The sequence below is a fragment of the Lissotriton helveticus genome, chromosome 1_1 (genome assembly GCF_964261635.1).
Source record: "Lissotriton helveticus chromosome 1_1, aLisHel1.1, whole genome shotgun sequence".
NCBI classification, from domain to species: domain Eukaryota; kingdom Metazoa; phylum Chordata; class Amphibia; order Caudata; family Salamandridae; genus Lissotriton; species Lissotriton helveticus.
In genome coordinates, this window is record NC_136057.1 from 277425534 (window position 1) to 277439558 (window position 14025).

The 14025-nt window shown below is 48.2% G+C and overlaps 1 protein-coding gene and 1 long non-coding RNA gene across 2 annotated transcripts in view; one reads left to right on the top strand and one right to left on the bottom strand.

Annotated features, from left to right (window-relative positions):
- Window positions 1–14025, top strand: part of LOC144769361 (cystine/glutamate transporter-like) — a 368176-nt gene that overhangs the window by 301679 nt on the left and 52472 nt on the right. The gene's annotated exons all lie outside the window — the stretch shown is intronic.
- The window catches only part of LOC144769353 (uncharacterized), a 54738-nt gene continuing 44035 nt past the window's right edge, over window positions 3323–14025 (bottom strand). Inside the window, exons 3-4 of the long non-coding RNA XR_013598691.1 lie at window positions 3620–3647; window positions 3323–3427 (exon numbers count right to left, since the gene is read on the bottom strand). This is a non-coding gene — a long non-coding RNA (uncharacterized LOC144769353). The remainder of the gene's footprint in view (window positions 3428–3619; window positions 3648–14025) is intronic.

Genomic DNA, 14025 nt, shown 5'->3' on the forward strand with positions numbered 1-14025 from the left:
TGAGCGCCGCGCGGGTCATGACAAGCTCAGCTGGTCATGAGCACAGTGCAACAGTGCCTCATGACGAGCTGAGCTCGTCATGAGCACGGAAGGAGTTAAGGTGGCCACGAGTCATCTCTCTGACTGTTCTGTCTCATTCCTTATTCCTGAATTGCATCTAATCAGTAGTGCTACTCCCCTTGTACTTCCTCTTTGCTCAGAACAGAGGACCTCCTGAACCCATCTTACTTTACCAAAATCCTGTTTACATTCTTGTGCTTCTAGGTGGGTTTCTCGTAGGAAAATAATGTGTGCTTCAGGACCCCTTAAGAACTGTATAACCCAAGATAGCTTGCTCTTCCGTCTCAGCCCATTCACATTCCCTGTTAATAGTTTAAGTTTATTGGGATTGTTCATTTTTAAACTTTTTCTATAACCTCCTAGCTTCTTCCAGCATGAATCTAAAGCATGTATGAGGACTATTTTCTTATTTTGTTCCCCTTTGCTGCCCACACCCTGTGCTCCAAACCCCCCCACCCCCACCCCCCCTCAGGAAACCCTCCTGTTCCTTCTTTGGCGGTCCACGATCACCATTCGGAAACCGCCATTTGCAACAGGAGGCATTGATACAAAAAGAAAATTTGAAGAAAAAGAAAAAACCTGTTATATATACATTATATTTACAAGCTATAATTTCTACCAACATATACTAGTTTTCTGGTCTCTATATTTTTTTTTTCAGCTCAGGCATATGTCTGCATATGTGTCGAAAATACATCCACTTCGAGCTCTTGGGCGATATCTTGCAGGAGTTCCCACGCAAATGTATGCAAACTGTGTCATAACTGATGTTTTATGTTATGATTTATTTGCCAGTGTTTTGAATACAAATAAAAAAAAAACAGATAAAAAAAAAAAACATCAAATTCGTCTGGGCTACTGATGTTATGCATCTTATTTTGCCACATGATTTTAAGCATAGCTGGAAATTTCATTTAGACCTGGGCAACTCGCCTTCTTAATTCCCCCATTCTAGTCCTGAGTTCCCACTACCTCTGGGTCATTCTTTTACCAAGATCTGATCTGATTTGATAGCTAAAAGACTCATGTCTTGGCAGTTCGGGCTGGACTGTTCCCATGAGGCACATGGTCAGACTGATTTGCATATAGCCATGTCTGGCAGAGTGGGCTAAAGAACGGTGATGGATTAAACCCAGATCTTTTGACTGGGTGTGAGTGTTTGATTGGTTCAGATGCTCCGTCCATTACCACCCCCTTTTGTACCGCTTTTGGCCGCCTTAAGTGTGGCAGGGTATGCTCAGACGTGAGTCCCTTGCTCACTTTGCCACTGGATTCAAGCAAGCTGGGCAGAAGACGGCTGGAATGCCAGAAACCGGTCCTCGGAAGCTTGTTTCCGGTCCAGGGAAGGCATGGCTTGGCAGTTCGGGCTGGAATGTTCCCATGAGGCACAGGTTCAGACTGATTTGCATATAGCCATGTCTGAACTGGGGTGGCAGAGTGGGCTAAAGAACGGTGATGGATTAAACCCAGATCTTTTGACTGGGTGTGAGTGTTTGATTGGTTCAGATGCTCCGTCCATTACCACCCCCTTTTGTACCATCTTTCTAAAAGTGGCATTTTCAGAATGATAATTTAAAATCCAACTTCGCCATTAGGTAGCATTTTAAATTAGGATTCCATAGACACCAAACTTGACCCAGTGATCTCTTCCCATTTGGTTTGGAAATTGCACATATAGAAGGTAACAAGGCAAATTGAATGTTATCCTTTGGGAAGGATAATAAGCCTTGCAGTAGTGCAAAACAAATATGAGAGTTTTTCACAATAGGACATGTAAAACTGCAATGTACATGTCCTACTTTTTAAATACATTACACCCTGCCCTCTAGGCTGTCTTGGGCCAACCCTAGGGGTAGCATATGTATAACAAGCATTTGCAATGCAATAGGTCTCGCATTTGCGACCGTTTGAGCTATTGGCATTGTAAATGATAATGCCTTTTAGTTATGTGTTTCTGCAAGACGATCACCAAGACTAAAATCTGTACGTTTATTCCTGCATTTACCTTTGGATCTTATTTCAGTACTAATTGCTTCTAAAAGGCTAGTGCTTGATTTGTAGATAACATGTTGTGGCCCAGCTCTTTAAGAAATGTATACTGTATGAATGTCAATTGAGTGTACAACTCCATTAGACAACTGTAGCCAGGCTTATTCATAGGTACACATTTGTTTTATATGATTTGCTGCATATTGTGAGTTTTAAGAGTAGCTGTGACACTCACTGACAGAAAAATAATAAAATAAATGGAATACAGGACAAACCTATATCAGTTAGGGACATGGGAGGGACAGTTTTGAAAAATAAATCATGTTAAGAGTAATTATGTAACCTTTAGCAGACATCATTTTCTAGGCCTAAATGGAAGCCCTTGCTTCACAGCATGACAAGGGTTGAACGTGGCACCTGGGGTGAGAATCTTTAAAATTGTTTACTGGCTAGAATGAGGTGCAAAACTCTGAGTTTAGATGCAAGTGAAGGACACTTTATAATGATATCCTAACACCTGGCTCCTAGAGGTTTAATACTTATACCAATTTGACCCTATTCCGAAAGGTTGTCAGGCTTTGCTATAAATGTGCACTCTCTTTGAATCAAAAGAGCATTGCTACCGGGTGCCTGCCAGAGGGGAAATATCTGCCTGATGTTTCTGTGTTCAAAGCTTTTAGATTATTATATTTTGGAAGCTGATTCCAAACAAAAAGTAGTGACTTTTTTTTCAGCACAATGCTAAATGTTAAAAGTATTGCTAACACCAACACAGCAACCTTTTTTGGGAGGAAAATCCAGCAGTGATTTATCAAAATTAAGTCATAAGTTTATATGAGGTAAATGAATTCCATTGTAGACCTAATACTTAGTATATCGACTGAAAGCTTTACCGGAAGCCAGGTGCCGCCCCAAAAGATATGCAACCATACTCAATGGGACACTATGACACCTAATTACCTGGACCACCAGTATTTAAGTGTGGTGTATATATTTTATGATAAGAATTGGATAGATGCACAGCAAGTAGGTTATGTTTCAGTAGTCACGTTAATTCAATTTTATGGTGCACCGAAAGGAGGCGTCGAGAGTCCAACGACGTCCTAACATATGGGTTGAGAAGTGAGACTAGAAAAGCCCTAGAATCATCCCTTTACGGGCACACATATAGTTGTCTTCTTTTGAAAAAGACTTCCACTCCTGTTTATTTCTTAGTGTATGTTTTTATTTCTTTAACACTTTAAGTTTAGGACTTTCAAACATCTTGTGTTGTCGTCTTAACTTTTCTCAAACATGTTTTTTCCTTCAGGCAATGTCATAATAGTGTTACCAATGCATTTCGGGCATTAAAATCATGCCCTTCATCAGGGAGTCGACACTGCAAAAACGTAATAAATTACCATTACTATCGGATGCACAAAAATATATAACAAGGATAATATCATTTCAGCATTACCAGCTTGCACAAAAAACATAACGATAACAATAAAGATACAAATGAAGTTTTGGAAGTGTTGTGTTGCAAAGTGTTCCCGTGGTAAGCAAGGTAATAAAGCGGGATATCACTTACATGCCTTTCGTAATAAAGTTGTTCCAATCTATGAAAAAGAGACGAAAAGGCTCAGTTACGGTGTGACTATTAGAGGCTAAGGCGAACTCTCAAAGGGATGTGTAGACGTGTCATCAAGGGTCAACTAACCTGAAATCGAAGTGTGGACGAGCTCGGGTCCGTTACTAATCTTCAATGGCAGCGGCACGAAGATTCTCGGCCGCGCTTTGATATTTTGAAATAGTTCCGATCATGTGATGGGTCACATGACCGTGGATAGAGAAGAAAGACTGATGCAGGTCTTTGGAGATCGGCTGTGTTCTCGAGTGTAACCCCATCAATCATTTCCCCTAACGAGATATGCACTGGGTTGTCTTCGAGAACACAGCCGAACAACAGAACAGCAGTACATAGAGCTCTTTTCTGAACTTCATTTTTGCCCTTTCATCTAAGCATCCAAAATAGCTAGCCTCCAACTAGGGTAATCCAGCTTTTTATAATACAGAGTTCTGTGAATCGAACAAGCATTTAGCCGCCTTATTTAAGTGATCCGATAGGCGAGAGTTAAACATTTTAAGAGGTGCCTGTATGAAAGTGGAACTCGGGAATATTGTTACATAGCACACAAAACCAAGCTGAGACCGCTTTAGTCTGATAATCCACTTGTTGGTCTAGGTACAATTGCGTAAGTGTCTTGTCCATGGATTGTTGATAATGGAAATGAGCTTACAAGATACTTTTACACTCCGAGCAAAACCAAGTGTTCAATCCATCAATCAAGCAATTAGGGATTTGTAAAACGCACTAACTCCTGTGGTTCTCCCTAATTGCTGTATTGTATAATTCTGGTTTCCTGATTACGTGGTTGTTTGCTTGTTTCTTTCTTTTTTGCACCACTGTTTGCCTGGGGTTTTCCCCCGTGCCACTTGCCCATACCTTTCCCGCCACTGCTGCTCCTGCACCTCGCCCCAACTTAGCCCCACTCCCACCTCCCTTTCGCTGCTCCCGTCCCCCTCCCCTACATATGCTGACCGCTGCGGGGGAGCGCATCAGACGTGCGCAGCCGGTGCGTCTAAGGCAAGCCCGCCTGCGCCCGTCCGCGCCTGGACCGTGCCCAGTGCTAGACCACCTGGCCCCGACGAGCACCACAACACCCAACGCCCCTACGATGCCAACACCCTCCACACACTCAATCCCGGCCGATCGTCCACCTGCTTCCAGGCCACCCGAAGCTCACCCACAGACCCTTCACGTGCATGAAACTGCAGCTACACCTGCCGTGCACACCTGCACATTCTGCCCACCCCACCAAAGCGGACTTCAACCATCTCAGATGCATACTACTCAACACCCGCTCAGTCCATAAGCACACCATCGAACTCTGGGACCTGCTCGATTTATCCTCCCCGGACATCGCCTTCCTGACTGAGACCTGGACGAATGCCTCCTTGGCGCCCAACATAGCCATAGCCATCCCTGTCGGCAGGGACCGAAACAACAAACCAGGAGGAGGAATCGCTATCCTCCACAGGAACACCATCAGAATTGTGACCAACACCACCGAAGACTCCCTCAGCACGGCCAAACACCTACACTTCCAGATCCACGTTGATCACAACACCACCCTCAGAGGAACCCTCATCTACAGACGCCCGGGACCCCGACCGCAGTTCAGCGACTCCATCGCCGACCTCATCAGCATGCACGCCCTCACCTCCACAGACTATATTCTCCTCGGAGACCTGAACTTCTACCTCGAGAACGCAAACAACAGCAACTCCACAACCTTGATCAACAACCTCGGACTCAAACAGCTCGTCACAACACACACTCACTCTGCCGGACACACACTCGACCCCATCTTCTCCGCCAGCAATCACGTCACCTTCACCTACACCACCGAACTCCACTGGACCGACCACCACTTCATCCATTACTCCTTTGAGAAACACACAGCACACAACCAACATCAACGTATCCCACACCGCAGCTGGAACAAGGTCACCGAAGACCAGCTTATCACCACCCACGCCCGAGGCCCTCCACCCGAGCCCTCAGACACCAACGCAGCGGCCCACAACTTCAGACAATGGATCGATGACTGCGCCAACACCCTTGCCCGATCAGGAAACCCTCAAACAGGTGCACCGGCATGAGAGCCCTCTGGTTCAACGTCGACCTCCAGACTTCCAAGCAAACCTGTCGAAAACCCGAGAAGTAGTGGCGTCACAACCAGACACCCACGCAGACCTCAAAAACGCCAGACGCAAGCACCACCAACTCATCTGTTCCACCAAAAGGACCTTCTTCAAAGAGCACATCGACAACAACGCACACAACAGCAAAGAGCTCTTCAACATCGTGAAAGAACTCGCTACCCCCAGCGCCAGCTCCAATGATATCCCGCCGTCGCGAGATCTCTGCGACTCCCTGGCCACCTTCTACCACCGCAAGATCGAAGACATCCACGACAGCTTCGACACCCAGAGACCGACAACAGACGCCAACACCCCTGACTCCATGCCCACCAAACACACCGACCTCCTGCTCTCCTGGAACAATGTCCACGATGAAGACACCAACGAAATCATGAACACCATTCACTCCAGCTCACCTTTCGACCCCTGCCCCCACCACATCTTCAACAAAGCAAGCACCATCATCGCACCCCAACCCCAACCCCAGAAGATCATCAGCAGCTCCTATGAGACCGCTACCTTCCCAGAGAGCTGGAAACACGCCGGGAAACAAGGACCTCACGAATTTTGAACCCATCTCCCTGCTCCCGTTCCCGGCGAAAGTCATTGAGAAGACCGCCAACAGACACCTGACCCACTTTCTTGAGGAGAACAACATCCTGGACTCCTACCAATCCTGCTTCCATAGCAATCACAGCACCGAAACTGCCCTCATCGCTGCCACCGACGAGATAAGGGCCCTGCTGGACAATGGCGAAACCGCAACCCTCATCCTCCTGGACCTCTCAGCCACTTTCGACATGGTCTGCCACCACATCCCGCGCACACACCTCCCAGATGCAGGTATATACGACAAAACCCTGTACTGGATCACCCCCTTCCTCACCGGCGGAACCCAGAGAGTCCTCCTCCCCATTCTGATCCGAAGCCACCACGATCACCTGCAGCGTACCCCAAGGATCATCCCTCAGCACGACCCTTTTCAACATCTACATGGCACCTCTCACCAACATCGCCTAAGCGCACCACCTCAACTTCATCTCGTACGCCGATGACACCCAGCTGATCCTCTCCCTCACCAAGGACCAGGCCACCGCAAAATCCAATCTCCACGAAGGAATGAAGGCCGTCGCAGAGTGGATGAAGACCAGCCACCTGAAACTGAACTCTGACAAGATGGAGGTCCTCATCCTCGGCTCCACCCCCTCCGGATGAGACGACTCCTGGTTGCCGGCCACGCTGGGAACTGCCCCGACACACACCAGCCACGCTTGCAACCTGGGGTTCATACTGGACCCTACGCTCTCGATGACCAAGCAAGTCAATGCGATCTCCTCCTCCTGCTTCAACACCCACTGCATGCTTGCAAGATCTACAGATGGATCCCCACAGAAACCAGAAGGACAGTCACCCAAGCCCTCATCAGCAGCAGTCTAGACTAGAGTAGCACCCTCTACTCAGGAATTATGACCAAACTCCAGAAAAGACTTCAACGCACACAAAACGCCTCCACTCGCCTCATCCTTGGAATCCTTTGCCGCAGCCACATCACCGCCCACCTGAGAGACCTGCACTGGCTCCCGATCAACAAGAGAGTCACCTTCAAGCTCCTCACCCATGCTCACAAAGCACTCCACAATGCTGGACCAGCATACCTCAAAGACCGACACACCTTCTACGCCCCAAACTTCCAGCTTCGCTCCGCTGACCTTGCCCTCGCCTCAGTCCCACGCATCTGCCAAATGACCACCGGCAGCAGATCATTCTCCCACCTCACCTCCAAAACATGGAACACCCTCCCCAACCACCTGCGACAAATCCAGGACCTGCTGATCTTCAGGAGACTTCTCAAGACCTGGCTATTCGATCAGGAGCTGCTTCCCCTCCAACCCAGCGCCCTGAGACCCTCACGGGTGAGTAGAACGCTTTACAAATACTTGATTGGTTGATTGATTGACTGACTTTTTACCCGTGAGGGTCTCAAAGCGCTAGGGGTGGGGGGAGCTCTTTGTCGCAGCATCAGGTCAGTCGAAGAGCCAGGTCTTGAAGTCCTTCCTGAAGGTTCGCAGAGTTGGGGAGCGTCTGATGTGCACGGGGAGTTTGTTCCAGGTCTTGGCTGCGATGCCAGGGAGAGGTCAGCGGAGTGGAGTTTCCATTTGGGTACGTGGAAGGAAATTCTCTTGTGAGGTATTTGGGTCTGATGTCGTTGAGGGATTTGTAGGCTTAGGTGAGGAGTTTGAAGGTGACGGAGTTTGAAGGTGACTGTCTTTTTGACGGGGAGCCAGTGGAGCTCTCGCAGGTGTTGGGTCATGGTCTCGTGGCTCGAGGATGAGCCTGGCAACGGCGTTCTGGATCGTCTGGAGTCTGTGTAGTAGAGCTCTGTTGATTCTGGCATATAAGGCGTTGCAGTAGTCATTCTGCAGTCTGGGGGATCCATTTGAGGGTCTTGCGGAGGATGCGCAGGCAGTTGAAGCCTGTGGAAGCGACTGTATTGATCTGGCGATTCATGGAGAGGGAGGAATCGAGGATGATGCCAAGGTTTCTTGCGTGGTCCGTAGGGATGGGTGGATTCCCGAGGGCGGAGGGCGATCAGGTGGAGTTCCAGGCGGACATGCAGGGTCCAAGAACGAGGACCTCGCTCTTCTCTGAGTTGAGCTTCAGACAGCTGTCCTTCATCTAGGCTGCCACATTCTTCATTCCTTCCAGGAAGCAGAGTCTGGTATATTTGGATTTCTTCGTGAGTGAGAGGATGAGCTGGGTATCATCAGTGTAGGATACAATGCTGAGCCCATACTGTCTTACGATGGCAGCTAAGGGGGCCATGTAGATGTTGAAAAGCGTGTGGCTGAGGGGTGAACCCTGGGGTACTCCCCAGTCGATATCGGTGGGTTTGGAGATGTAGGAGGGGGAGTCTGATCCTCTGTGTTCTGCCGGCGCGAAATGATTGGATCCAGTTGAGGGAGGCTCCTTGTATCCCCACGTCGTGGAGTCTGGCTGTGAGTGTGCGGTGGGAAACGGGGTTGAATGCTGCGGAGAAGTCTAGAAGGATGAGGGCTGCGGTGTGACCCTAGTCGAGTAGCATGCGTATGTCTTCAGTGGCAGCAAGAAGGGCAGTCTCGGTGCTGTGGTTGCTGCGGAACCCAGACTGGGATGCATCAAGGATGGAGTGCTCTTCGATGAAGGTGATCAGCTGGGTGTTCACAAGTCTCTCGGTGACCTTCGCCATGAAAGGGAGGAGGGAGATGGGCCGGTAGTTTTTCAGGTCGGTAGGGTCTGCCGTGGGTTTCTTGAGGAGTGGTTTAACCTCTGCCAACTTCTATTCTTCTGGGAAGATGCCGGATATGAAGGATGTGTGATGGTCCGTCTAAGCACGGGTGCGATGGCGGCGGTGGCCCTGTGGAATATATGCGGTGGGCAGGGGTCAGTCAATACAAAGTTTATTGTGTAGATTACTTAAAACCATGACAATAGAAAACATTTAAAAAGAAGAAACATAATTATACAAAAACAAAAAAGAATGCTGGTTCCTGACAAGACCATATCGTGTAAATGGCTTGTTATGCCCAAAGAAAGGAAACTCTTGGTTTACAGGCTTTCTCTCTACCTTCTTCCCTTTCCCATGTCTGTTTTGAAAATAATGAATAAAAGTAAGTTAAAAAACCTTCCATAAAATTATTAAAAAGTTTAAACTAAGAGAGAACTCAATTACGGCATGGTCTAACTCTACTGTGCATCAATGTCCGTGATCCAAGGACTAAGACTGGTGGGCAGGGGTCTGTTGAGGTACTTGAGTGGGTTGTCTTCATGGGCGCGGTAATGTGCTCGACGGTGGCGGGATTCCAGGTCATGATCGCTGGCTTCTCGGTGACGTAAGGCAGGGAGGTGGTGTCCTGCGTTTGTACGCGGAAGTTGACGTAGAGGGCCTTGATCTTCAGATGGAAGTAAGAGCTGTGTTTGTCACATAGTGTGATGTCTGTGGCTTCGCTGGGGGGCTTCGTGAACTGCTGAATGACGTTGAACAGTTCCTTGGTGTTGGTTGCGTTGGTCTGGACTTTGTCTCTAATGAAGGTCCGTTTGGTGTCTCTTATGCGCTGGTGGTATTCCTTCAGGGCGCTTCTGAGGTTGGTCCATCCTGTGGTTTTCAGGTTTCACCAGGTTTTCTCTAGGCGTCTGCAGGAGCGTCTGGCTTCATGTGGTTCCGTGGTAAACAAGGCGGCCTTCAGAGGGCATTGTTTGGCGGGGTGGTGGAGGGGTGCGAGTTTGTCAGCGCAGCTGGAGATCAAATGGTGAAGTTCTGTGGCTGTGAAGTTGGCTTCGGTGATGCCGCTGGGGGGTCTTGGGGGAGGGTGGTGATGAGAAGTTCCTCTGTGACTTTGTTCCAGTTGCTTCGTGGTGGTCGCGGAGCGGACTTGGGTGCGTAGGTGGTGTTGAAGGTGAAGTGGACGCAGTGTTGGTCCATCCAGGGGAGCTGGGTGGTGTGACTGAAGCGGATGTTTGTTCCTATCGCGAAGATTGGGTTGAGGGTATGTCTGGCGCTGTGTGTGGGCGTGTTTACCAGCTGCTTCAGTCTGAGGTTGTCGAGGAGAGTGCTGGAGTCGGGGTCATTGAGGTTGTCGAGGTGGAAGTTCAGGTCTCCGAGTAGAAGGTCGTCCATGGAGGTGATAGCGTGGGCAGCGGCGAGCTCGGCGATGTAGGTTGGGGACTGGGTGCGGGGTCCCGGCGGTCTGTAGATGAGGTTGCCGCGTAGCGTGGTCCTGTTACTGGTCTGAATCTGGAAGTTGAGGTATTCAGTGTTGGCATGGGGTAATTTGTGCTGGAAGTGGGGAGCCGGAGGAGTGTCTTGTGTGCGATAGCGAGTCCCCTTCCAGGGCGGTGGGGGAGGTCCTTTCTCTGGATCTTGTAGTTGTCGAGGATGGCGATGGCGATGTCGGGCTGGAGGTGGTGTTGGTCAAGGTTTCCATGAACAAGGTGACGTCTAGCGAGAGGGTGTCGATCAGGTGCCAGATCTCTACGGCGTGTCTGTGCAGGGAGCGCACGTTGAGGAGGATGCACGTCGCGGTTTTGTAGGTGCGGGCGTCAGGAGGGCCTTTGGTGGTTGTGGGTTTGTCGTCGACGGTGAAGGATCTGCGGCAGGGTCTGCATGAGAACTGACCATGGGTGGTGCCCGGCGAGGATCTTGCGCAGTCGGAGTATCGTCCGGGGTTTAGTGCATGGAGGGCGGTAGAGTCGTAGCAGTGGGGCCAGGGAGAGCCAGGGTTCCTGGCACTGGTCGCGGACGGACGCAGGCACGCTTGCCTTAGGCGTGCATTCGTTGCGCCCGCGGCGCACCCGCTGCGTGCGTCTGCTGTACTACCCCACAGTGGCCGCCATTAAGTAGATGAGGGGGCAGGACTGGAGGAGGGTAGGCGGGTGGCTGTGTCGGGGCGGGGCCACAGGGCGGTAAGACAGCGAGCAGGTACGGGGGAGAAGGACCTGAAAAGGAAAGGAAACTGGCAAACAAGATGATAGGAGGACGCTAAAGAATAAAACAGAGTACACTTTAAAACACAATTACACCTGAAAAGAACAGATACCAATATTGCAGTGGGGCCGATAAAAATTATACAGGAAGCAAAATGCAGAAGGCACCAGGCAGGAGCGCTATCGCCTCAGGCAGCAACGTGCAGCAGGCACGAACTCTGGCAAGACTGGACGCTCTTGAGCAGAGATGAGCCTGCGCTGACTGCTAGGGAGAGTGCTGTCATGGACCGGACATCTAGGAATCACACATTGCCTCCATGCTGCTCCGACGTGAAACGGAGCAAAGTCTCTTGTGGTTCCCATTCCGGTCCACAGCTCCGTTTTCTGCTCCTGCTCTCTGTCAATCTAGAGACTCTAGCCCTTCCTTTGGAGTAACTGGGACAGAAGACGGAAGGGGTAGGCACATACACATCATCAGTTGTGTTCAAACAACACTAGGTCACAGCAATGCAGAATGCAGAAAAGTGAGGCTGTGCCGACTTTTTTAAAGTGAAAGTGCTCATCACACTGGTGTTCATAGCAAACTACTTCAAGAAAGCAAGGAGCATACCACCTTTATAAAAGTGAAAGTGTTCAGCATAGTTGTTGACAGCAACCTAAATTACGGTACAGCAGAGTGCAGAAAAGCACGGCGCGTGCCGCCTTTTTAAAAAGTGAAAGCGTTGAGTTTGGCATTCATCACACTTCACGATCGAGAAAGTGACACACAGCTTGCACCTTCGAGAGCTGTTTGTAAGCTAGAAGTAGACCCCGAAGGAACAATTTAACAGCTACAGTGTAAGGAAACTGTGGTTGACCGGTGTTCCTGGATACAAAACAGAAATGATGAAACAGGATTGCTGGCTAATAAGGAGGCAGAAAATAAAAGTGACCCGTGAGTGAACCAATGGTAAGTAGAGGCAGGAGTAAAGTCATATTTAGTGATTACAGGAGGTCTTGCAGACAGCGCATGCGCTGATGCGCGACCTAAAAAAGGTACATATGGGCCTGGAAATCATTTTATTTTGCCAGGCTGAAATGGCAGTTTAGGAAGCAAAAACAGGCTCTGTAATGGCATGAACTAGGAACTTATATGAAAATTAAATATGTCAATTGGGTAAGAGCCAATACTACCATGTTTAGACGAAAGAGCACATGCACTTAACCACTGGTTAACAGTGGTAAAGTGCTCAGAGTCCTAAGGTCACCAAAAATGGGATCAAAACAAAAGAGAGGAGGAAGGTAAATAGTTGAGAGGAAGACCACTCTTCGGCTGGACTTATTTGCACTAGCCATGACCCTTACTAAATTGTTCTTTCAAAATGAAATCCAGAGAAAATATTGCTCATGTCTTGACTATTCAAGTTGCAGCAGCATTCCAGACTACACGCCGACAATCTAGACATTGTTGAGCTTGAACTCTGGGAAAGATCTATTGCAGATTAATTGATAACGGACATTTTGCCGAGCTGGACCTACGTAGGGTTTTTAGGCTCTGCCTCCTTTTCTTTGGTCAGTCCATAGTCGAGGGCCTAGTGAAGTGGCAGATCCTTCAAAAGAGAAATGAAGCTGTAGAACAAAAGAAACACATCTCTCTGGTTCCAAAGAAGAAATGAGAGAGAAAATGTTTCATTCCTTTTCGGGTGATGAATGTGTTTCTGGCCCATTCTAGATATAAAAAGTATAGATATATGAGCCAAAAAGCTGAGATTTAATATAGGACCAATATATTAGATTATCATCCTGGTGCTGATAGGGGAGTTCCTGACATGATTGAACCTGCACTGTCCCTACATGCATGCATGGGACTCCCAGGTTACCATAACTTTCTCTGATTGATTGTTTCAAGCAGCACCATGAGTTTCTCCTGCTATCTTTGGGTTGAGACAGCTGCACCTTGAGCCTCTCCTGCTTTCTTTGGGTTGAGACAGCTGCACCATGAGCCTCTCCTGCTTTCTTTGGGTTGAGACAGCTGCACCATGAGCCTCTCCTGCTTTCTTTGGGTTGAGACAGCTGCACCATGAGCCTCTCCTGCTTTCTTTGGGTTGAGACAGTGTTCATAGTCCACATCAAATTAAAAACACCAGTAATCTGAATCAGTCATGGCAATGGTGTAATGTTCTCCTCTGACTTAAAATGAAACCCTGGTTCTTCACCAAGATTGTGGCAAAACTGGTCAGGATCATACAAATGTTCCATCCCAATTATATTAATTATTTGACCTACCAGTTGATATTTTAGTACTATTCATATTATTTTTTAGCAGAGGTCTCCTTGGGTGTGGCATTTATTGAAACTCTATTTTGTTTACTGAAACCTGAGTGGACACGACATCTGATCCAGATCTAGTTTCTGCCATTCCAATGGGCTACTCCTTATTCAGATTAAACTGAAGCAAGGAGGGTGTTTATCAAATATTTACCACAACCACAGGACTGCTACATTTCTGCCTGTTTTCTACTGACTGTGAAGCTTGTTCCATTAAAATAGTTATCTAAAAATCAGTCTTTTAACAGAAAGTTGTTCTTTTTTTCTTTACTTTGTTTTTCAATTTTGTGATGTAACAGTTACACATTAAACCCCCCCCCCCCCCCCCCACCCCCACATGGCATCATAAAAACACATGTATACAGATCGACAGCCTCATTATGGCACTTTTTGGACATAGGTTACACTTGGGTATACTAAGATCCATGAGGAAAACTCAATTGACAATTAACTGAATAAATA